The following is a 25348-nucleotide window of genomic DNA, read 5'->3' on the forward strand; positions in this document are numbered from 1 at the left end:
TATTTAAATCAGCCTAATGACGTCTGGAGAAGTTGTAAAGAAAACTGCAATACACCTTTATTCCCGCAGACGGCATTACTCCTGTGTTCCCTTTAAAAGTTAATATATATTTTTTCATTTTTTTATTTCATCTGATAAATATGAGATGATGAGCAGCTTTAGAGTTATACAGTTGATTAATTCCTTCCATTATTCAATAACTTCAAATGTCAGGCGAAAAATATTCCGCTTTGTTTTCTGGTTCTTGCGGTTATTCGCCACATACCTACTAGTCACTAAATATTCACTTTCAGCCGCCCCAAACAGATAACAGGTAGCGGGAAATCCCAGTGTGCTGGGCCGAGATCAGGCAGTCGTTAGCGGGGAAGTCCCAGTCCAGCCGCCCAGTTAGCTTAGCTTAGCTCAGCCAGGCTGTAAGCGGAACTCCGCTGCTCCGAAAACTCTGACAGAACATTTCATTGTAGGCTCATTCTGGATTAACTGACTGCACAGATGAAGTTAGGAGGTCTATTTTCTTACTTAAAAACATCTTAAAACTACTTTTTGTGACACATTAATAGTATAAAAACGATTCATATGTATAGCAACCTTTGTCAATACTGCAGATGCTGGTGCCAAACCTCGCTGCATACAGCTCTGTCCCTTTAACAAATCCTGGGAAAAGCGGAAAAGACCCATTTCCAGACCAGGACCATTTACCCGAGAAAGTAAAGCCCTGGGAAAGTGAAATTACCCAGGTAAATTAATATCAACCTGGGCATACAACATTGACAAGAGCAGAGTAGGCAACCACCTCATTCGTGGCTGTAGCTGAGGCTCGACAACAGTTGCCAAGACTATGGTGAACTCTCTCAGGAGATGGATGGGCCTGCATTTAACCGTCACCTTCTCCAGGTTTGAGGAGCAGGTACCATCTATGCACTGTGTTGGTACACAAGCTACACACCCTTCTCTGCTCATCCCGAGGGGGCAGAGCAGAGGACAGGCAGTTCTGATGAAAGATCCATCTGGAACATTTTGACCTGAAATACTTTGAGTTAAACTCCTGAAATGTTGTTGAAATAGACCAGAACCTGAGGCCTCATCTGCAAAAACCTGCTGTATGCCATTTTCCCCTTTAAAACCTTCCGATGTTTTAATTATGAACCGACTGGAAATGGAAATGTTGCGTTCTGGAGTAACGGGTCGATTTGGCGACACCTAGAGGTCGTGCCAGGAAACTGTTGATCATCAGAGACATGATAATTAATTGTCCACTGTGTTCATAAATTATTTTGTTTCTTTGTATATTTTAATCATTTTCTGTCTGTCCTTCCGTTTTTTCTAGAAAGCTAATTATTTTCCACCTGATTGGGTGAAAGTGCTCTAGAAAGTTAGATTTATAAAAAGTTTGACGTTTCAGTTTGATTTTCAGTAAAAACTGAACTTCAAGGATTATTTTCATCAGAGGCCTCATGGATAAGAGTGTGCAGCTTTCATACTAAAAGTTGACGCCTAAAATATCCTGAAACTTAAAGTAGCTCCTAGTGACGTCATTCTAAGAAAAATCTTAAGATTTCTCTAATTCTCAGATTCTTCTTAGATTTTCCCCTCAGTGAGATAAATGTTATTCATGAAGCATCTGAGGCCTTCAGAGAGCTGCTAACGCGAGGAGATGTTCAGAGCAGTGAGGAGGACCTTTAGTGATCCTAAGAGTGTCTGAAGCAGAGAAGATGGAGGAAAGACAGAGAGAAAGGAGAGATCTCCTCCAATGAACAACAGTAAATGAATAAAACGCTACCAGCTCCATGGTGCAGAGATCCACCTCCTAAACAGTCGAGTTAATGAGAACAGAAACTTCTAGAACAATCATATAATTATTAATATAGAGATAAGGTAAACCTAATTAGTAAATCAAAGTAATGAGCATGTAAATAAGCTACCTTTAAACATTTTGATGCTGTTTGACAATGAATTTGGAGGCAATAGTTGGAAAAGATGGCGCCTGTGCCATCTCCTTGTCACATCTTTGACCGTCGTTTCCTCTTTACAAATATAAACATGCGTTACAATCAAATTGGTCATGGATCATGTCCAGATTCAGCAATACGCCGTTGTTTTTCCACCGCTGCGTGAGTAAAGTGCAGCCCCCCAAATACTCTCCCTGTTGCCATACAGTCTGCCCTTACGTCGGAAAATGGGGTAAGGGAGCTAAGGGCTTCCTTGTGCTGCTTTGTAGAGAAGCAAATCTGCAGAAGCTTCATCCCTGGATTGTTGCTGGGCAAATTTACCTGAAACTTGTCAGTAGTTGGTTATTCTCTCCTTCCTTCAGTTTACAACCAAGACTGTTATCTGAAAATGTGGAAAACGTCGGCTCGACGCGGCAGTAACTCTGAGTTGGTGCAAAGCTTACTTCACCAGCCAGACTCTGGTACAACCTCTGCACCCTCTCTGCCGAATCCCTCCATCTAAATGATGTTAATTAATGGCGGCTCTATTACTAACAAGTCTTTTCATTTTAAATAACGTGTTCTGTAGTGCGGAGCAGGACTGTGTTTATCTCTGAGACCTGGCAGTGTGAGAATTAAGCCTCACACCTTTTACAACCCTGTCCTGGAGACTGCTCATTCTTCTGTAAACCTAGGATTTCTTGCAGGTGAGGTGGGACAGCTATATTTAAAAAAAAAAACATTTTTGTCCCCATGTTCTCTTCAGGCCCTTATCACTTTTTTTGAGATGACAATGATCAAAATTGGACGAGCTCAGTCAATATATGCTATTTAAATTTATCGTCCGCTCATCTTTTCTGCCAGTCCCTTAAGACCTTTTATCTATTTTTATATTTATCTATTTTATCGCTATTAAACTAGGCTGGATCGTCATTGTCATTGGAGACTTTAACATTCATGCCAATGATACATCAAATAGTACCACCAAGGAGCTTCTCAGCATCATGGACTCTTTGTTCAACATGTATCTGGCTCTACTCATACAGCAGGACACACCTTGGACTTGGTTTTTACCTATGGTGTTACTCTTGATAATTTATATATACATGAAGTCGACTTCAGTGATCATAAGTCAGTCTCCTTTAATGTTACTTGTCACTTGACTCTTTTTCTCAAGTTTGTTTTAAGCGCAAGCACTTTACTGATGATTCTGTTATTTTATAATTTTCTTCCCGTTTTAATTTTACATTATTCTCTGCCGTTGCGGTGGAAAGGTTAGGGTTAGGGTCAGTGAAAATGAAAGTGTCCCTTAAATCAGTGAATCCCAACCAGGGGTACTCGTACCCCTAACGGTACATGACTGCATTGCAGGGGGTATGTGGAAACATTTAATATTTTATTTCCAAGATGAGGGGTAAATATCATCAGTTAGTAGAGATAATCCTTGGATGTGTGATGCCTTATCGGGACCTAGGTGCAAAATACACCAAGCTTTTATCAGTCAAAGGAGCAAAAATGCACAATAAAACAACCACAGGTAGGAAAGACTAGAGCAAGGTGTCATTGCTTTTCACCTCCATGATGCTCCGCTACCAGGAAATAGAGAACAGTAACTGCTGTTTCCACTAAGATCTGCTGATCGATGAATACTTATAGAGGATAAGCAATCTCAGGTGTCTCATTAAAGCTCAGGTAAATGATAAAAACAAACCAAAACAGACATAGTGACACACTGACACAGACACACTGAACGTGCGCTCGCATGCAGGTGAACACAAGGTCCCGACAGCAGAATGAAAAACATGTCGCTACAACCTGGGAAGCGGGCAAGGATATCTGCGGGTTTAAAAAGCGCCAAATTTAGTTTTGATGGCAGCTCTTCCTCTCTTGTGAGCAGCAGCAGGGATAACTCTCCTCCTCCTGGTACATATGGTGAAGGTAGAAGTACACAAAATAGCCCAAGTGTTTCATGCCCTGCTCCTGACACGCAGCTAAAGTCCAGTCACCTCCCAATAAAAGATTCTGACTTGGCTTGGCTGTTGGAGGTGAAATAATCCCGTGGGATCTATAAGACTGAGCTTGGTAATTAAATACATACTTGATAGACAAGAGAAAGACAACAGATAAAGATTGAATGATGAAAGAGTCACAAACAGATAAAAGATGTGATAAAGAAAGAAGAAAGATGGAGAGACAGCTAAAGAAGACAAAGGGATATGGAAATGATTTAAAAATACAGCAGGTTGAAGAATATATGAATATATATAAATATATTACGTTCTGTGAAACCAACCACCCACCCAAAACCCGAATCCTAGGAGAAACACTGAATAGGGTACACACATCAATAAGGTTGGGAACCACTGCCTTAGATGATTCTCATGCATTTTCTGCTCCTCAGCGCTCAGACCGATGAGCATTTCCATCTACAGGTGACAGAAACAGAGGAAGTTTCACAGTTTCCATCCGACTGAGGTAGTTTCCATCATTTTCTGAGGTCGTTTGTTTCCATCATTTTCTGAGGTCGTTTGTTTCCATCATTTTCTGAGGTCGTTTGTTTCCATAATTTTCTGAGGTCGTTTGTTTCCATCGTTTTCTGAGGTCGTTTGTTTCCATCGTTTTCTGAGGTCGTTTGTTTCCATCGTTTTCTGAGGTCGTTTGTTTCCATCGTTTTCTGAGGTCGTTTCTTTCCATCGTTTTCTGAGGTCGTTTGTTTCCATCGTTTTCTGAGGTCGTTTGTTTCCATCTTTTTCTGAGGTTGTTTGTTTCCATCGTTTTCTGAGGTCGTTTGTTTCCATCGTTTTCTGAGGTCGTTTGTTTCCATCGTTTTCTGAGGTCGTTTCTTTCCATCATTTTCTGAGGTCGTTTGTTTCCATCATTTTCTGAGGTCGTTTGTTTCCATCATTTTCTGAGGTCGTTTGTTTCCATCATTTTCTGAGGTCGTTTATTTCCATCATTTTCTGAAGTCGTTTATTTCCATCATTTTCTGAAGTCGTTTATTTCCATCATTTTCTGAGGTTGTTTGTTTCCATCTTTTTCTGAGGTTGTTTGTTTCCATCATTTTCTGAGGTTGTTTGTTTCCATCATTTTCTGAGGTTGTTTGTTTCCATCATTTTCTGAGGTTGTTTGTTTCCATCATTTTTTGAGGTCGTTTCCATCATTTTCTGAGGTCGTTTGTTTCCATCATTTTCTGAGGTTGTTTGTTTCCATCGTTTTCTGAAGTCGTTTATTTCCATCATTTTCTGAGGTTGTTTGTTTCCATCATTTTCTGAGGTTGTTTGTTTCCATCGTTTTCTGAGGTTGTTTGTTTCCATCATTTTTTGAGGTCGTTTCCATCATTTTCTGAGGTCGGTTGTTTCCATCATTTTTGAGGTCGTTTGTTTCCATCATTTTCTGAGGTCGTTTGTTTCCATCGTTTTCTGAGGTCGTTTGTTTCCATCATTTTTTGAGGTCGTTTCCATCATTTTCTGAGGTCGTTTGTTTCCATCGTTTTCTGAGGTCGTTTATTTCCATCATTTTCTGAGGTCGTTTGTTTCCATCGTTTTCTGAGGTCGTTTATTTCCATCGTTTTCTGAGGTCGTTTATTTCCATCGTTTTCTGAGGTCGTTTGTTTCCATCGTTTCTGAGGTCGTTTGTTTCCATCATTTTCTGAGGTCGTTTATTTCCATCATTTTCTGAGGTCGTTTGTTTCCATCGTTTTCTGAGGTTGTTTGTTTCCATCATTTTTTGAGGTCGTTTCCATCATTTTCTGAGGTCGTTTATTTCCATCATTTTCTGAGGTCGTTTGTTTCCATCGTTTTCTGAGGTCGTTTGTTTCCATCATTTTCTGAGGTCGTTTATTTCCATCATTTTCTGAGGTCGTTTGTTTCCATCGTTTTCTGAGGTTGTTTGTTTCCATCATTTTTGAGGTCGTTTGTTTCCATCATTTTCTGAGGTCGTTTGTTTCCATCGTTTTCTGAGGTCGTTTGTTTCCATCATTTTTTGAGGTCGTTTCCATCATTTTCTGAGGTCGTTTGTTTCCATCGTTTTCTGAGGTCGTTTATTTCCATCATTTTCTGAGGTCGTTTGTTTCCATCGTTTTCTGAGGTCGTTTATTTCCATCGTTTTTGAGGTCGTTTGTTTCCATCATTTTCTGAGGTCGTTTGTTTCCATCATTTTCTGAGGTCGTTTATTTCCATCATTTTCTGAGGTCGTTTGTTTCCATCATTTTCTGAGGTCGTTTATTTCCATCATTTTCTGAAGTCGTTTATTTCCATCATTTTCTGAAGTCGTTTATTTCCATCATTTTCTGAGGTTGTTTGTTTCCATCATTTTCTGAGGTTGTTTGTTTCCATCGTTTTCTGAGGTTGTTTGTTTCCATCATTTTTTGAGGTCGTTTCCATCATTTTCTGAGGTCGTTTGTTTCCATCATTTTCTGAGGTTGTTTGTTTCCATCATTTTCTGAGGTTGTTTGTTTCCATCATTTTTTTAGGTCGTTTCCATCATTTTCTGAGGTCGTTTGTTTCCATCATTTTCTGAGGTTGTTTGTTTCCATCGTTTTCTGAAGTCGTTTATTTCCATCATTTTCTGAGGTTGTTTGTTTCCATCATTTTCTGAGGTTGTTTGTTTCCATCGTTTTCTGAGGTTGTTTGTTTCCATCATTTTTTGAGGTCGTTTCCATCATTTTCTGAGGTCGGTTGTTTCCATCATTTTTGAGGTCGTTTGTTTCCATCATTTTCTGAGGTCGTTTGTTTCCATCGTTTTCTGAGGTCGTTTGTTTCCATCATTTTTTGAGGTCGTTTCCATCATTTTCTGAGGTCGTTTGTTTCCATCGTTTTCTGAGGTCGTTTATTTCCATCATTTTCTGAGGTCGTTTGTTTCCATCGTTTTCTGAGGTCGTTTATTTCCATCATTTTCTGAGGTCGTTTATTTCCATCGTTTTCTGAGGTCGTTTGTTTCCATCATTTTCTGAGGTCGTTTGTTTCCATCATTTTCTGAGGTCGTTTATTTCCATCATTTTCTGAGGTCGTTTGTTTCCATCGTTTTCTGAGGTTGTTTGTTTCCATCATTTTTTGAGGTCGTTTCCATCATTTTCTGAGGTCGTTTGTTTCCATCGTTTTCTGAGGTCGTTTGTTTCCATCGTTTTCTGAGGTTGTTTGTTTCCATCATTTTTTGAGGTCGTTTCCATCATTTTCTGAGGTCGTTTATTTCCATCATTTTCTGAGGTCGTTTGTTTCCATCGTTTTCTGAGGTCGTTTGTTTCCATCATTTTCTGAGGTCGTTTATTTCCATCATTTTCTGAGGTCGTTTGTTTCCATCATTTTCTGAGGTCGTTTGTTTCCATCATTTTGAGGTCGTTTATTTCCATCATTTTCTGAGGTCGTTTGTTTCCATCGTTTCTGAGGTCGTTTATTTCCATCCTTTTCTGAGGTCGTTTGTTTCCATCGTTTTCTGAGGTCGTTTATTTCCATCATTTTCTGAGGTCGTTTGTTTCCATCGTTTTCTGAGGTCGTTTGTTTCCATCATTTTCTGAGGTCGTTTGTTTCCATCGTTTTCTGAGGTCGTTTGTTTCCATCATTTTTTGAGGTCGTTTCCATCATTTTCTGAGGTCGTTTGTTTCCATCGTTTTCTGAGGTCGTTTATTTCCATCATTTTCTGAGGTCGTTTGTTTCCATCGTTTTCTGAGGTCGTTTATTTCCATCATTTTTGAGGTCGTTTGTTTCCATCATTTTCTGAGGTCGTTTGTTTCCATCATTTTCTGAGGTCGTTTATTTCCATCATTTTCTGAGGTCGTTTGTTTCCATCATTTTCTGAGGTCGTTTATTTCCATCATTTTCTGAGGTCGTTTCCATCATTTTCTGAGGTCGTTTGTTTCCATCATTTTTTGAGGTCGTTTGTTTCCATCATTTTCTGAGGTTGTTTGTTTCCATCATTTTCTGAGGTCGTTTATTTCCATCATTTTCTGAGGTCGTTTGTTTCCATCGTTTTCTGAGGTCGTTTATTTCCATCATTTTCTGAGGTCGTTTCCATCATTTTCTGAGGTCGTTTGTTTCCATCATTTTTTGAGGTTGTTTGTTTCCATCATTTTCTGAGGTTGTTTGTTTCCATCATTTTCTGAGGTTGTTTGTTTCCATCATTTTCTGAAGTCGTTTATTTCCATCGTTTTCTGAGGTCGTTTGTTTCCATCGTTTTCTGAGGTCGTTTGTTTCCATCATTTTCTGAGGTCGTTTGTTTCCATCATTTTCTGAGGTCGTTTGTTTCCATCATTTTCTGAGGTCGTTTGTTTCCATCATTTTCTGAGGTCGTTTGTTTCCATCATTTTCTGAGGTTGTTTCATCATTTTCTGAGGTCGTTTGTTTCCATCATTTTCTGAGGTTGTTTCCATCATTTTCTGAGGTCGTTTGTTTCCATCATTTTCTGAGGTCGTTTGTTTCCATCGTTTTCTGAGGTCGTTTGTTTCCATCATTTTCTGAGGTCGTTTGTTTCCATCGTTTTCTGAGGTCGTTTGTTTCCATCATTTTCTGAGGTTGTTTGTTTCCATCATTTTCTGAAGTCGTTTATTTCCATCATTTTCTGAGGTCGTTTGTTTCCATCATTTTCTGAGGTCGTTTGTTTCCATCGTTTTCTGAGGTCGTTTGTTTCCATCATTTTCTGAGGTCGTTTATTTCCATCATTTTCTGAGGTCGTTTGTTTCCATCATTTTCTGAGGTCGTTTGTTTCCATCATTTTCTGAGGTCGTTTGTTTCCATCATTTTCTGAGGTCGTTTATTTCCATCATTTTCTGAGGTCGTTTGTTTCCATCATTTTCTGAGGTTGTTTGTTTCCATCATTTTCTGAGGTCGTTTGTTTCCATCATTTTCTGAGGTCGTTTATTTCCATCATTTTCTGAGGTCGTTTCCATCATTTTCTGAGGTCGTTTGTTTCCATCATTTTTTGAGGTCGTTTGTTTCCATCATTTTCTGAGGTTGTTTGTTTCCATCATTTTCTGAGGTCGTTTATTTCCATCATTTTCTGAGGTCGTTTGTTTCCATCGTTTTCTGAGGTCGTTTATTTCCATCATTTTCTGAGGTCGTTTGTTTCCATCGTTTTCTGAGGTCGTTTATTTCCATCATTTTCTGAGGTCGTTTATTTCCATCGTTTTCTGAGGTCGTTTGTTTCCATCATTTTCTGAGGTCGTTTGTTTCCATCATTTTCTGAGGTCGTTTATTTCCATCATTTTCTGAGGTCGTTTGTTTCCATCGTTTTCTGAGGTTGTTTGTTTCCATCATTTTTTGAGGTCGTTTCCATCATTTTCTGAGGTCGTTTGTTTCCATCGTTTTCTGAGGTCGTTTGTTTCCATCGTTTTCTGAGGTTGTTTGTTTCCATCATTTTTTGAGGTCGTTTCCATCATTTTCTGAGGTCGTTTATTTCCATCATTTTCTGAGGTCGTTTGTTTCCATCGTTTTCTGAGGTCGTTTGTTTCCATCATTTTCTGAGGTCGTTTATTTCCATCATTTTCTGAGGTCGTTTGTTTCCATCGTTTTCTGAGGTTGTTTGTTTCCATCATTTTTGAGGTCGTTTATTTCCATCATTTTCTGAGGTCGTTTGTTTCCATCGTTTTCTGAGGTCGTTTATTTCCATCATTTTCTGAGGTCGTTTGTTTCCATCGTTTTCTGAGGTCGTTTATTTCCATCATTTTCTGAGGTCGTTTATTTCCATCGTTTTCTGAGGTCGTTTGTTTCCATCATTTTCTGAGGTCGTTTGTTTCCATCGTTTTCTGAGGTCGTTTGTTTCCATCATTTTTTGAGGTCGTTTCCATCATTTTCTGAGGTCGTTTGTTTCCATCGTTTTCTGAGGTCGTTTATTTCCATCATTTTCTGAGGTCGTTTGTTTCCATCGTTTTCTGAGGTCGTTTATTTCCATCATTTTTGAGGTCGTTTGTTTCCATCATTTTCTGAGGTCGTTTGTTTCCATCATTTTCTGAGGTCGTTTATTTCCATCATTTTCTGAGGTCGTTTGTTTCCATCATTTTCTGAGGTCGTTTATTTCCATCATTTTCTGAGGTCGTTTCCATCATTTTCTGAGGTCGTTTGTTTCCATCATTTTTTGAGGTCGTTTGTTTCCATCATTTTCTGAGGTTGTTTGTTTCCATCATTTTCTGAGGTCGTTTATTTCCATCATTTTCTGAGGTCGTTTGTTTCCATCGTTTTCTGAGGTCGTTTATTTCCATCATTTTCTGAGGTCGTTTCCATCATTTTCTGAGGTCGTTTGTTTCCATCATTTTTTGAGGTTGTTTGTTTCCATCATTTTCTGAGGTTGTTTGTTTCCATCATTTTCTGAGGTTGTTTGTTTCCATCATTTTCTGAAGTCGTTTATTTCCATCGTTTTCTGAGGTCGTTTGTTTCCATCGTTTTCTGAGGTCGTTTGTTTCCATCATTTTCTGAGGTCGTTTGTTTCCATCATTTTCTGAGGTCGTTTGTTTCCATCATTTTCTGAGGTCGTTTGTTTCCATCATTTTCTGAGGTCGTTTGTTTCCATCATTTTCTGAGGTTGTTTCATCATTTTCTGAGGTCGTTTGTTTCCATCATTTTCTGAGGTTGTTTCCATCATTTTCTGAGGTCGTTTGTTTCCATCATTTTCTGAGGTCGTTTGTTTCCATCATTTTCTGAGGTCGTTTGTTTCCATCATTTTCTGAGGTCGTTTGTTTCCATCGTTTTCTGAGGTCGTTTGTTTCCATCATTTTCTGAGGTTGTTTGTTTCCATCATTTTCTGAAGTCGTTTATTTCCATCATTTTCTGAGGTCGTTTGTTTCCATCATTTTCTGAGGTCGTTTGTTTCCATCGTTTTCTGAGGTCGTTTGTTTCCATCATTTTCTGAGGTCGTTTATTTCCATTATTTTCTGAGGTCGTTTGTTTCCATCATTTTCTGAGGTCGTTTGTTTCCATCATTTTCTGAGGTCGTTTGTTTCCATCATTTTCTGAGGTCGTTTATTTCCATCATTTTCTGAGGTCGTTTGTTTCCATCATTTTCTGAGGTTGTTTGTTTCCATCATTTTCTGAGGTCGTTTGTTTCCATCATTTTCTGAGGTTGTTTGTTTCCATCATTTTCTGAGGTCGTTTGTTTCCATCATTTTCTGAGGTCGTTTGTTTCCATAATTTTCTGAGGTCGTTTATTTCCATCATTTTCTGAGGTTGTTTGTTTCCATCATTTTCTGAGGTCGTTTATTTCCATAATTTTTTGAGGTCGTTTGTTTCCATCATTTTCTGAGGTTGTTTGTTTCCATCATTTTCTGAGGTCGTTTGTTTCCATCGTTTTCTGAGGTCGTTTATTTCCATCATTTTCTGAGGTTGTTTGTTTCCATCATTTTCTGAGGTCGTTTATTTCCATCATTTTCTGAAGTCGTTTGTTTCCATCATTTTCTGAAGTCGTTTATTTCCATCATTTTCTGAGGTCGTTTGTTTCCATCATTTTCTGAGGTCGTTTGTTTCCATAATTTTCTGAGGTCGTTTGTTTCCATCATTTTCTGAGGTCGTTTCTTTCCATCGTTTTCTGAGGTCGTTTGTTTCCATCGTTTTCTGAGGTCGTTTGTTTCCATCGTTTTCTGAGGTCGTTTCTTTCCATCGTTTTCTGAGGTCGTTTGTTTCCATCATTTTCTGAGGTTGTTTGTTTCCATCATTTTCTGAGGTCGTTTGTTTCCATCGTTTTCTGAGGTCGTTTGTTTCCATCATTTTCTGAGGTCGTTTGTTTCCATCATTTTCTGAGGTCGTTTATTTCCATCATTTTCTGAAGTCGTTTATTTCCATCATTTTCTGAAGTCGTTTATTTCCATCATTTTCTGAGGTTGTTTGTTTCCATCATTTTCTGAGGTTGTTTGTTTCCATCGTTTTCTGAGGTTGTTTGTTTCCATCATTTTTTGAGGTCGTTTCCATCATTTTCTGAGGTCGTTTGTTTCCATCATTTTCTGAGGTTGTTTGTTTCCATCATTTTCTGAGGTTGTTTGTTTCCATCATTTTCTGAGGTTGTTTGTTTCCATCATTTTTTGAGGTCGTTTCCATCATTTTCTGAGGTCGTTTGTTTCCATCATTTTCTGAGGTTGTTTGTTTCCATCGTTTTCTGAAGTCGTTTATTTCCATCATTTTCTGAGGTTGTTTGTTTCCATCATTTTCTGAGGTTGTTTGTTTCCATCATTTTCTGAGGTCGTTTGTTTCCATCGTTTTCTGAGGTCGTTTGTTTCCATCATTTTTTGAGGTCGTTTCCATCATTTTCTGAGGTCGTTTGTTTCCATCGTTTTCTGAGGTCGTTTATTTCCATCATTTTCTGAGGTCGTTTATTTCCATCGTTTTCTGAGGTCGTTTGTTTCCATCATTTTCTGAGGTCGTTTGTTTCCATCATTTTCTGAGGTCGTTTATTTCCATCATTTTCTGAGGTCGTTTGTTTCCATCGTTTTCTGAGGTCGTTTGTTTCCATCATTTTTTGAGGTCGTTTCCATCATTTTCTGAGGTCGTTTATTTCCATCATTTTCTGAGGTCGTTTGTTTCCATCGTTTTCTGAGGTCGTTTGTTTCCATCATTTTCTGAGGTCGTTTATTTCCATCATTTTCTGAGGTCGTTTGTTTCCATCGTTTTCTGAGGTTGTTTGTTTCCATCATTTTTGAGGTCGTTTGTTTCCATCATTTTCTGAGGTCGTTTATTTCCATCATTTTCTGAGGTCGTTTGTTTCCATCGTTTTCTGAGGTTGTTTGTTTCCATCATTTTTTGAGGTCGTTTCCATCATTTTCTGAGGTCGTTTATTTCCATCATTTTCTGAGGTCGTTTGTTTCCATCGTTTTCTGAGGTCGTTTGTTTCCATCATTTTCTGAGGTCGTTTATTTCCATCATTTTCTGAGGTCGTTTGTTTCCATCGTTTTCTGAGGTCGTTTATTTCCATCATTTTCTGAGGTCGTTTGTTTCCATCGTTTTCTGAGGTCGTTTATTTCCATCATTTTCTGAGGTCGTTTATTTCCATCGTTTTCTGAGGTCGTTTGTTTCCATCATTTTCTGAGGTCGTTTGTTTCCATCGTTTTCTGAGGTCGTTTGTTTCCATCATTTTTTGAGGTCGTTTCCATCATTTTCTGAGGTCGTTTGTTTCCATCGTTTTCTGAGGTCGTTTATTTCCATCATTTTCTGAGGTCGTTTGTTTCCATCGTTTTCTGAGGTCGTTTATTTCCATCATTTTTGAGGTCGTTTGTTTCCATCATTTTCTGAGGTCGTTTGTTTCCATCATTTTCTGAGGTCGTTTATTTCCATCATTTTCTGAGGTCGTTTGTTTCCATCGTTTTCTGAGGTTGTTTGTTTCCATCATTTTCTGAGGTTGTTTGTTTCCATCGTTTTCTGAGGTTGTTTGTTTCCATCATTTTTTGAGGTCGTTTCCATCATTTTCTGAGGTCGTTTGTTTCCATCATTTTTGAGGTCGTTTGTTTCCATCATTTTCTGAGGTCGTTTGTTTCCATCGTTTTCTGAGGTCGTTTGTTTCCATCATTTTTTGAGGTCGTTTCCATCATTTTCTGAGGTCGTTTGTTTCCATCGTTTTCTGAGGTCGTTTATTTTCCATCATTTTCTGAGGTCGTTTGTTTCCATCGTTTTCTGAGGTCGTTTATTTCCATCATTTTTGAGGTCGTTTGTTTCCATCATTTTCTGAGGTCGTTATTTCCATCGTTTTCTGAGGTCGTTTGTTTCCATCATTTCTGAGGTCGTTTGTTTCCATCATTTTCTGAGGCGTTTATTTCCATCATTTTCTGAGGTCGTTTGTTTCCATCGTTTTTCTGAGGTTGTTTGTTTCCATCATTTTTTGAGGTCGTTTCCATCATTTTCTGAGGTCGTTATTTCCATCATTTTCTGAGGTCGTTTGTTTCCATCGTTTTCTGAGGTCGTTTGTTTCCATCATTTTTCTGAGGTCGTTTATTTCCATCATTTTCTGAGGTCGTTTGTTTCCATCGTTTCTGAGGTTGTTTGTTTCCATCATTTTGAGGTCGTTTGTTTCCATCATTTTCTGAGGTCGTTTATTCCATCATTTTCTGAGGTCGTTTGTTTCCATCGTTTTCTGAGGTTGTTTGTTTCCATCATTTTTTGAGGTCGTTTCCATCATTTTCTGAGGTCGTTTATTTCCATCATTTTCTGAGGTCGTTTGTTTCCATCGTTTTCTGAGGTCGTTTGTTTCCATCATTTTCTGAGGTCGTTTATTTCCATCATTTTCTGAGGTCGTTTGTTTCCATCGTTTTCTGAGGTTGTTTGTTTCCATCATTTTTGAGGTCGTTTATTCCATCATTTTCTGAGGTCGTTTGTTTCCATCGTTTTCTGAGGTCGTTTATTTCCATCATTTTCTGAGGTCGTTTGTTTCCATCGTTTTCTGAGGTCGTTTATTTCCATCATTTTCTGAGGTCGTTTATTTCCATCGTTTTCTGAGGTCGTTTGTTTCCATCATTTTCTGAGGTCGTTTGTTTCCATCGTTTTCTGAGGTCGTTTGTTTCCATCATTTTTTGAGGTCGTTTCCATCATTTTCTGAGGTCGTTTGTTTCCATCGTTTTCTGAGGTCGTTTATTTCCATCATTTTCTGAGGTCGTTTATTTCCATCGTTTTCTGAGGTCGTTTATTTCCATCATTTTTGAGGTCGTTTGTTTCCATCATTTTCTGAGGTCGTTTGTTTCCATCATTTTCTGAGGTCGTTTATTTCCATCATTTTCTGAGGTCGTTTGTTTCCATCATTTTCTGAGGTCGTTTATTTCCATCATTTTCTGAGGTCGTTTCCATCATTTCTGAGGTCGTTTGTTTCCATCATTTTTTGAGGTCGTTTGTTTCCATCATTTTCTGAGGTCGTTTGTTTCCATCATTTTCTGAGGTCGTTTATTTCCATCATTTTCTGAGGTCGTTTGTTTCCATCGTTTTCTGAGGTCGTTTGTTTCCATCGTTTTCTGAGGTTGTTTGTTTCCATCATTTTTGAGGTCGTTTATTTCCATCATTTTCTGAGGTCGTTTGTTTCCATCGTTTTCTGAGGTCGTTTATTTCCATCATTTTCTGAGGTCGTTTGTTTCCATCGTTTTCTGAGGTCGTTTATTTCCATCATTTTCTGAGGTCGTTTATTTCCATCGTTTTCTGAGGTCGTTTGTTTCCATCGTTTTCTGAGGTCGTTTGTTTCCATCGTTTTCTGAGGTCGTTTATTTCCATCATTTTCTGAGGTCGTTTATTTCCATTATTTTCTGAGGTCGTTTATTTCCATCATTTTTGAGGTCGTTTGTTTCCATCATTTTCTGAGGTCGTTTGTTTCCATCATTTTCTGAGGTCGTTTATTTCCATCATTTTCTGAGGTCGTTTGTTTCCATCATTTTCTGAGGTCGTTTATTTCCATCATTTTCTGAGGTCGTTTCCATCATTTTCTGAGGTTGTTTGTTTCCATCATTTTCTGAGGTCGTTTGTTTCCATCATTTTCTGAGGTCGTTTGTTTCCATCATTTTCTGAGGTCGTTTATTTCCATCATTTTCTGAGGTCGTTTCTTTCCATCGTTTTCTGAGGTCGTTTGTTTCCATCATTTTTTGAGGTCGTTTGTTTCCATCATTTTTTGAGGTTGTTTGTTTCCATCATTTTCTGAGGTTGTTTGTTTCCATCATTTTCTGAGGTTGTTTGTTTCCATCATTTTCTGAAGTCGTTTATTTCCATCGTTTTCTGAGGTCGTTTGTTTCCATCGTTTTCTGAGGTCGTTTGTTTCCATCATTTTCTGAGGTCGTTTGTTTCCATCATTTTCTGAGGTCGTTTGTTTCCATCGTTTTCTGAGGTCGTTTGTTTCCATCATTTTCTGAGGTCGTTTGTTTCCATCATTTTCTGAGGTTGTTTCATCATTTTCTGAGGTCGTTTGTTTCCATCATTTTCTGAGGTCGTTTGTTTCCATCGTTTTCTGAGGTCGTTTATTTCCATCATTTTTGAGGTCGTTTGTTTCCATCATTTTCTGAGGTCGTTTGTTTCCATCATTTTCTGAGGTCGTTTATTTCCATCATTTTCTGAGGTCGTTTGTTTCCATCATTTTCTGAGGTTGTTTGTTTCCATCATTTTCTGAGGTTGTTTGTTTCCATCGTTTTCTGAGGTTGTTTGTTTCCATCATTTTTTGAGGTCGTTTCCATCATTTTCTGAGGTCGGTTGTTTCCATCATTTTTGAGGTCGTTTGTTTCCATCATTTTCTGAGGTCGTTTATTTCCATCGTTTTCTGAGGTCGTTTGTTTCCATCATTTTCTGAGGTCGTTTATTTCCATCATTTTCTGAGGTCGTTTGTTTCCATCGTTTTCTGAGGTTGTTTGTTTCCATCATTTTTGAGGTCGTTTATTTCCATCATTTTCTGAGGTCGTTTGTTTCCATCGTTTTCTGAGGTCGTTTATTTCCATCATTTTCTGAGGTCGTTTCCATCGTTTTCTGAGGTCGTTTGTTTCCATCATTTTCTGAGGTCGTTTGTTTCCATCGTTTTCTGAGGTCGTTTGTTTCCATCATTTTTTGAGGTCGTTTCCATCATTTTCTGAGGTCGTTTGTTTCCATCGTTTTCTGAGGTCGTTTATTTCCATCATTTTCTGAGGTCGTTTGTTTCCATCGTTTTCTGAGGTCGTTTATTTCCATCATTTTTGAGGTCGTTTGTTTCCATCATTTTCTGAGGTCGTTTGTTTCCATCATTTTCTGAGGTCGTTTATTTCCATCATTTTCTGAGGTCGTTTGTTTCCATCATTTTCTGAGGTTGTTTGTTTCCATCATTTTCTGAGGTTGTTTGTTTCCATCGTTTTCTGAGGTTGTTTGTTTCCATCATTTTTTGAGGTCGTTTCCATCATTTTCTGAGGTCGGTTGTTTCCATCATTTTTGAGGTCGTTTGTTTCCATCATTTTCTGAGGTCGTTTGTTTCCATCGTTTTCTGAGGTCGTTTGTTTCCATCATTTTTTGAGGTCGTTTCCATCATTTTCTGAGGTCGTTTGTTTCCATCGTTTTCTGAGGTCGTTTATTTCCATCATTTTCTGAGGTCGTTTGTTTCCATCGTTTTCTGAGGTCGTTTATTTCCATCATTTTTGAGGTCGTTTGTTTCCATCATTTTCTGAGGTCGTTTATTTCCATCGTTTTCTGAGGTCGTTTGTTTCCATCATTTTCTGAGGTCGTTTGTTTCCATCATTTTCTGAGGTCGTTTATTTCCATCATTTTCTGAGGTCGTTTGTTTCCATCGTTTTCTGAGGTTGTTTGTTTCCATCATTTTTTGAGGTCGTTTCCATCATTTTCTGAGGTCGTTTATTTCCATCATTTTCTGAGGTCGTTTGTTTCCATCGTTTTCTGAGGTCGTTTGTTTCCATCATTTTCTGAGGTCGTTTATTTCCATCATTTTCTGAGGTCGTTTGTTTCCATCGTTTTCTGAGGTTGTTTGTTTCCATCATTTTTGAGGTCGTTTGTTTCCATCATTTTCTGAGGTCGTTTATTTCCATCATTTTCTGAGGTCGTTTGTTTCCATCGTTTTCTGAGGTTGTTTGTTTCCATCATTTTTTGAGGTCGTTTCCATCATTTTCTGAGGTCGTTTATTTCCATCATTTTCTGAGGTCGTTTGTTTCCATCGTTTTCTGAGGTCGTTTGTTTCCATCATTTTCTGAGGTCGTTTATTTCCATCATTTTCTGAGGTCGTTTGTTTCCATCGTTTTCTGAGGTTGTTTGTTTCCATCATTTTTGAGGTCGTTTATTTCCATCATTTTCTGAGGTCGTTTGTTTCCATCGTTTTCTGAGGTCGTTTATTTCCATCATTTTCTGAGGTCGTTTGTTTCCATCGTTTCTGAGGTCGTTTATTTCCATCATTTTCTGAGGTCGTTTATTTCCATCGTTTTCTGAGGTCGTTTGTTTCCATCATTTTCTGAGGTCGTTTGTTTCCATCGTTTTCTGAGGTCGTTTGTTTCCATCATTTTTGAGGTCGTTTCCATCATTTTCTGAGGTCGTTTGTTTCCATCGTTTTCTGAGGTCGTTTATTTCCATCATTTTCTGAGGTCGTTTGTTTCCATCGTTTTCTGAGGTCGTTTATTTCCATCATTTTTGAGGTCGTTTGTTTCCATCATTTTCTGAGGTCGTTTGTTTCCATCATTTTCTGAGGTCGTTTATTTCCATCATTTTCTGAGGTCGTTTGTTTCCATCATTTTCTGAGGTCGTTTATTTCCATCATTTTCTGAGGTCGTTTCCATCATTTTCTGAGGTCGTTTGTTTCCATCATTTTTTGAGGTCGTTTGTTTCCATCATTTTCTGAGGTCGTTTGTTTCCATCATTTTCTGAGGTCGTTTATTTCCATCATTTTCTGAGGTCGTTTGTTTCCATCGTTTTCTGAGGTCGTTTGTTTCCATCGTTTTCTGAGGTTGTTTGTTTCCATCATTTTTGAGGTCGTTTATTTCCATCATTTTCTGAGGTCGTTTGTTTCCATCGTTTTCTGAGGTCGTTTATTTCCATCATTTTCTGAGGTCGTTTGTTTCCATCGTTTTCTGAGGTCGTTTATTTCCATCATTTTCTGAGGTCGTTTATTTCCATCGTTTTCTGAGGTCGTTTGTTTCCATCGTTTTCTGAGGTCATTTGTTTCCATCGTTTTATGAGGTCGTTTGTTTCCATCATTTTTTGAGGTCGTTTCCATCATTTTCTGAGGTCGTTTGTTTCCATCGTTTTCTGAGGTCGTTTATTTCCATCATTTTCTGAGGTCGTTTATTTCCATTATTTTCTGAGGTCGTTTATTTCCATCATTTTTGAGGTCGTTTGTTTCCATCATTTTCTGAGGTCGTTTGTTTCCATCATTTCTGAGGTCGTTTATTTCCATCATTTTCTGAGGTCGTTGTTTCCATCATTTTCCTGAGGTCGTTTGTTTCCATCATTTTCTGAGGTCGTTTCCATCATTTTCTGAGGTTGTTTGTTTCCATCATTTTCTGAGGTCGTTTGTTTCCATCATTTTCTGAGGTCGTTTGTTTCCATCATTTTCTGAGGTCGTTTATTTCCATCATTTTCTGAGGTCGTTTCTTTCCATCGTTTTCTGAGGTCGTTTGTTTCCATCATTTTTTGAGGTCGTTTGTTTCCATCATTTTTTGAGGTTGTTTGTTTCCATCATTTTCTGAGGTTGTTTGTTTCCATCATTTTCTGAGGTTGTTTGTTTCCATCATTTTCTGAAGTCGTTTATTTCCATCGTTTTCTGAGGTCGTTTGTTTCCATCGTTTTCTGAGGTCGTTTGTTTCCATCATTTTCTGAGGTCGTTTGTTTCCATCATTTTCTGAGGTCGTTTGTTTCCATCGTTTTCTGAGGTCGTTTGTTTCCATCATTTTCTGAGGTCGTTTGTTTCCATCATTTTCTGAGGTTGTTTCATCATTTTCTGAGGTCGTTTGTTTCCATCATTTTCTGAGGTTGTTTCCATCGTTTTCTGAGGTTGTTTGTTTCCATCATTTTTTGAGGTCGTTTCCATCATTTTCTGAGGTCGTTTATTTCCATCATTTTCTGAGGTCGTTTATTTCCATCGTTTCTGAGGTCGTTTGTTTCCATCATTTTCTGAGGTCGTTTATTTCCATCATTTTCTGAGGTCGTTTGTTTCCATCGTTTTCTGAGGTTGTTTGTTTCCATCATTTTTGAGGTCGTTTGTTTCCATCATTTTCTGAGGTCGTTTGTTTCCATCGTTTTCTGAGGTCGTTTGTTTCCATCATTTTTTGAGGTCGTTTCCATCATTTTCTGAGGTCGTTTGTTTCCATCGTTTTCTGAGGTCGTTTGTTTCCATCATTTTTTGAGGTCGTTTGTTTCCATCATTTTCTGAGGTCGTTTGTTTCCATCATTTTCTGAGGTCGTTTATTTCCATCATTTTCTGAGGTCGTTTGTTTCCATCGTTTTCTGAGGTCGTTTGTTTCCATCATTTTTTGAGGTCGTTTGTTTCCATCATTTTTTGAGGTTGTTTGTTTCCATCATTTTCTGAGGTTGTTTGTTTCCATCATTTTCTGAGGTCGTTTGTTTCCATCATTTTCTGAAGTCGTTTTTCCATCGTTTTCTGAGGTCGTTTGTTTCCATCGTTTCTGAGGTCGTTGTTCATAGTTGTCCATCTTTTCTGAGGTCGTTGTTCCATCATTTTCTGAGGTCGTTTGTTTCCATCGTTTTCTGAGGTCGTTTGTTTCCATCATTTTCTGAGGTCGTTTGTTTCCATCATTTTCTGAGGTTGTTTCATAAATTTTCTGAGGTCGTTTGTTTCCATCATTTTCTGAGGTTGTTTGTTTCCATCATTTTCTGAGGTCGTTTAGTTTCCATCATTTTCTGAGGTCGTTTGTTTCCATCGTTTCTGAGGTCGTTTGTTTCCATCATTTTCTGAGGTCGTTTGTTTCCATCGTTTTCTGAGGTCGTTTGTTTCCATCATTTTCTGAGGTTGTTTGTTTCCATCATTTCCTGAGGTCGTTTATTTCCATCGGTTTCTGAGGTCGTTTGTTTCCATCAGTTTCTGAGGTCGTTTGTTTCCATCATTTTCTGAGGTCGTTTGTTTCCATCATTTTCTGAGGTCGTTTGTTTCCATCATTTTCTGAGGTCGTTTATTTCCATCATTTTCTGAGGTCGTTTGTTTCCATCATTTTTTGAGGTTGTTTGTTTCCATCATTTTCTGAGGTCGTTTGTTTCCATCATTTTCTGAGGTTGTTTGTTTCCATCATTTTCTGAGGTCGTTTGTTTCCATAATTTTCTGAGGTCGTTTATTTCCATCATTTTCTGAGGTTGTTTGTTTCCATCGTTTTCTGAGGTTGTTTGTTTCCATCATTTTTGAGGTCGTTTCCATCATTTTCTGAGGTCGGTTGTTTCCATCATTTTTGAGGTCGTTTGTTTCCATCATTTTCTGAGGTCGTTTGTTTCCATCGTTTTCTGAGGTCGTTTGTTTCCATCATTTTTTGAGGTCGTTTGTTTCCATCATTTTTTGAGGTCGTTTGTTTCCATCGTTTTCTGAGGTCGTTTATTTCCATCATTTTCTGAGGTCGTTTGTTTCCATCGTTTTCTGAGGTCGTTTATTTCCATCATTTTCTGAGGTCGTTTATTTCCATCGTTTTCTGAGGTCGTTTGTTTCCATCATTTTCTGAGGTCGTTTGTTTCCATCATTTTCTGAGGTCGTTTATTTCCATCATTTTCTGAGGTCGTTTGTTTCCATCGTTTTCTGAGGTTGTTTGTTTCCATCATTTTTTGAGGTCGTTTCCATCATTTTCTGAGGTCGTTTATTTCCATCATTTTCTGAGGTTGTTTCATCATTTTCTGAGGTCGTTTGTTTCCATCATTTTCTGAGGTTGTTTCCATCATTTTCTGAGGTCGTTTGTTTCCATCATTTTCTGAGGTCGTTTGTTTCCATCGTTTTCTGAGGTCGTTTGTTTCCATCATTTTCTGAGGTCGTTTGTTTCCATCGTTTTCTGAGGTCGTTTGTTTCCATCATTTTCTGAGGTTGTTTGTTTCCATCATTTTCTGAAGTCGTTTATTTCCATCGTTTTCTGAGGTCGTTTATTTCCATTATTTTCTGAGGTCGTTTGTTTCCATCATTTTCTGAGGTCGTTTGTTTCCATCATTTTCTGAGGTCGTTTGTTTCCATCATTTTCTGAGGTCGTTTATTTCCATCATTTTCTGAGGTCGTTTGTTTCCATCATTTTTTGAGGTTGTTTGTTTCCATCATTTTCTGAGGTCGTTTGTTTCCATCATTTTCTGAGGTTGTTTGTTTCCATCATTTTCTGAGGTCGTTTGTTTCCATAATTTTCTGAGGTCGTTTATTTCCATCATTTTCTGAGGTTGTTTGTTTCCATCGTTTTCTGAGGTTGTTTGTTTCCATCATTTTTTGAGGTCGTTTCCATCATTTTCTGAGGTCGGTTGTTTCCATCATTTTTGAGGTCGTTTGTTTCCATCATTTTCTGAGGTCGTTTGTTTCCATCGTTTTCTGAGGTCGTTTGTTTCCATCATTTTTTGAGGTCGTTTGTTTCCATCATTTTTTGAGGTCGTTTGTTTCCATCGTTTTCTGAGGTCGTTTATTTCCATCATTTTCTGAGGTCGTTTGTTTCCATCGTTTTCTGAGGTCGTTTATTTCCATCATTTTCTGAGGTCGTTTATTTCCATCGTTTTCTGAGGTTGTTTGTTTCCATCATTTTTTGAGGTCGTTTCCATCATTTTCTGAGGTCGTTTATTTCCATCATTTTCTGAGGTCGTTTGTTTCCATCGTTTTCTGAGGTCGTTTGTTTCCATCATTTTCTGAGGTCGTTTATTTCCATCATTTTCTGAGGTCGTTTGTTTCCATCGTTTTCTGAGGTTGTTTGTTTCCATCATTTTTGAGGGTCGTTTGTTTCCATCATTTTCTGAGGTCGTTTGTTTCCATCGTTTTCTGAGGTCGTTTGTTTCCATCATTTTTTGAGGTCGTTTCCATCATTTTCTGAGGTCGTTTGTTTCCATCGTTTTCTGAGGTCGTTTATTTCCATCATTTTCTGAGGTCGTTTGTTTCCATCGTTTTCTGAGGTCGTTTATTTCCATCATTTTTGAGGTCGTTTGTTTCCATCATTTTCTGAGGTCGTTTGTTTCCATCATTTTCTGAGGTCGTTTATTCCATCATTTTCTGAGGTCGTTTGTTTCCATCATTTTCTGAGGTCGTTTATTTCCATCATTTTCTGAGGTCGTTTCCATCATTTTCTGAGGTCGTTTGTTTCCATCATTTTTTGAGGTCGTTTGTTTCCATCATTTTCTGAGGTCGTTTGTTTCCATCATTTTCTGAGGTCGTTTGTTTCCATCATTTCTGAGGTCGTTTGTTTCCATCGTTTTCTGAGGTCGTTTATTCCATCATTTTCTGAGGTCGTTTCCATCATTTTCTGAGGTCGTTTGTTTCCATCATTTTTTGAGGTTGTTTGTTTCCATCATTTTCTGAGGTTGTTTGTTTCCATCATTTTCTGAGGTTGTTTGTTTCCATCATTTTCTGAAGTCGTTTATTTCCATCGTTTTCTGAGGTCGTTTGTTTCCATCGTTTTCTGAGGTCGTTTATTTCCATCGTTTTCTGAGGTCGTTTATTTCCATCATTTTCTGAGGTCGTTTATTTCCATCATTTTCTGAGGTCGTTTATTTCCATCATTTTCTGAGGTCGTTTGTTTCCATCATTTTCTGAGGTCGTTTATTTCCATCATTTTCTGAGGTCGTTTATTTCCATCATTTTCTGAGGTCGTTTATTTCCATCATTTTCTGAGGTCGTTTATTTCCATCATTTTCTGAGGTCGTTTATTTCCATCATTTTTTGAGGTCGTTTATTTCCATCATTTTCTGAGGTCGTTTATTTCCATCATTTTCTGAGGTCGTTTATTTCCATCATTTTCTGAGGTCGTTTATTTCCATCATTTTCTGAGGTCATTTGTTTCCATCATTTTCTGAGGTCGTTTGTTTCCATCATTTTCTGAGGTCGTTTATTTCCATCATTTTCTGAGGTCGTTTGTTTCCATCGTTTTCTGAGGTCGTTTATTTCCATCATTTTCTGAGGTCGTTTCCATCATTTTCTGAGGTCGTTTGTTTCCATCATTTTTTGAGGTTGTTTGTTTCCATCATTTTCTGAGGTTGTTTGTTTCCATCATTTTCTGAGGTTGTTTGTTTCCATCATTTTCTGAAGTCGTTTATTTCCATCGTTTTCTGAGGTCGTTTGTTTCCATCGTTTTCTGAGGTCGTTTGTTTCCATCATTTTCTGAGGTCGTTTGTTTCCATCGTTTTCTGAGGTCGTTTGTTTCCATCGTTTTCTGAGGTCGTTTGTTTCCATCATTTTCTGAGGTCGTTTGTTTCCATCGTTTTCTGAGGTCGTTTGTTTCCATCATTTTCTGAGGTCGTTTGTTTCCATCATTTTCTGAGGTCGTTTGTTTCCATCGTTTTTTGAGGTCGTTTATTTCCATCATTTTTTGAGGTCGTTTATTTCCATCATTTTCTGAGGTCGTTTATTTCCATCATTTTCTGAGGTCGTTTATTTCCATCATTTTCTGAAGTCGTTTATTTCCATCATTTTCTGAAGTCGTTTGTTTCCATCATTTTCTGAGGTCGTTTCTTTCCATCATTTTCTGAGGTCGTTTATTTCCATCATTTTCTGAGGTCGTTTATTTCCATCATTTTCTGAGGTCGTTTATTTCCATCATTTTCTGAGGTCGTTTATTTCCATCATTTTCTGAGGTCGTTTATTTCCATCATTTTTGAGGTCGTTTATTTCCATCATTTTCTGAGGTCGTTTATTTCCATCATTTTCTGAGGTCGTTTATTTCCATCATTTTCTGAGGTCGTTTATTTCCATCATTTTCTGAGGTCGTTTATTTCCATCATTTTCTGAGGTCGTTTATTTCCATCATTTTTTGAGGTCGTTTATTTCCATCATTTTCTGAGGTCGTTTATTTCCATCATTTTCTGAGGTCGTTTATTTCCATCATTTTCTGAGGTCGTTTATTTCCATCATTTTCTGAGGTCGTTTGTTTCCATCATTTTCTGAGGTCGTTGTTTCCATCATTTTCTGAGGTCGTTTATTTCCATCATTTTCTGAGGTCGTTTGTTTCCATCGTTTTCTGAGGTCGTTTATTTCCATCATTTTCTGAGGTCGTTTCCATCATTTTCTGAGGTCGTTTGTTTCCATCGTTTTCTGAGGTTGTTTGTTTCCATCATTTTCTGAGGTTGTTTGTTTCCATCATTTTCTGAGGTTGTTTGTTTCCATCATTTTCTGAAGTCGTTTATTTCCATCGTTTTCTGAGGTCGTTTGTTTCCATCGTTTTCTGAGGTCGTTTGTTTCCATCATTTTCTGAGGTCGTTTGTTTCCATCGTTTTCTGAGGTCGTTTGTTTCCATCATTTTCTGAGGTCGTTTGTTTCCATCATTTTCTGAGGTCGTTTGTTTCCATCGTTTTTTGAGGTCGTTTATTTCCATCATTTTTTGAGGTCGTTTATTTCCATCATTTTCTGAGGTCGTTTATTTCCATCATTTTCTGAGGTCGTTTATTTCCATCATTTTCTGAGGTCGTTTATTTCCATCATTTTCTGAAGTCGTTTGTTTCCATCATTTTCTGAGGTCGTTTCTTTCCATCATTTTCTGAGGTCGTTTATTTCCATCATTTTCTGAGGTCGTTTATTTCCATCATTTTCTGAGGTCGTTTATTTCCATCATTTTCTGAGGTCGTTTATTTCCATCATTTTCTGAGGTCGTTATTTCCATCATTTTTGAGGTCGTTTATTTCCATCATTTTCTGAGGTCGTTTATTTCCATCATTTTCTGAGGTCGTTTATTTCCATCATTTTCTGAGGTCGTTTATTTCCATCATTTTCTGAGGTCGTTTGTTCCATCATTTTCTGAGGTCGTTATTTCCATCATTTTCTGAGGTCGTTTATTTCCATCATTTTCTGAGGTCATTTGTTTCCATCATTTTCTGAGGTCGTTTATTTCCATCATTTTCTGAGGTCGTTATTTCCATCATTTTCTGAGG

The 25348-nt window shown here is 38.0% G+C and overlaps 1 protein-coding gene across 1 annotated transcript in view; it reads left to right on the forward strand.

Annotated features, from left to right (window-relative positions):
- The window catches only part of LOC124859118 (adipocyte plasma membrane associated protein), a 47628-nt gene that overhangs the window by 7087 nt on the left and 15193 nt on the right, over positions 1 to 25348 (forward strand). The window lies entirely within an intron of this gene.

Source organism: Girardinichthys multiradiatus, chromosome 22, assembly GCF_021462225.1.
Source record: "Girardinichthys multiradiatus isolate DD_20200921_A chromosome 22, DD_fGirMul_XY1, whole genome shotgun sequence".
Lineage (NCBI taxonomy): Eukaryota > Metazoa > Chordata > Actinopteri > Cyprinodontiformes > Goodeidae > Girardinichthys > Girardinichthys multiradiatus.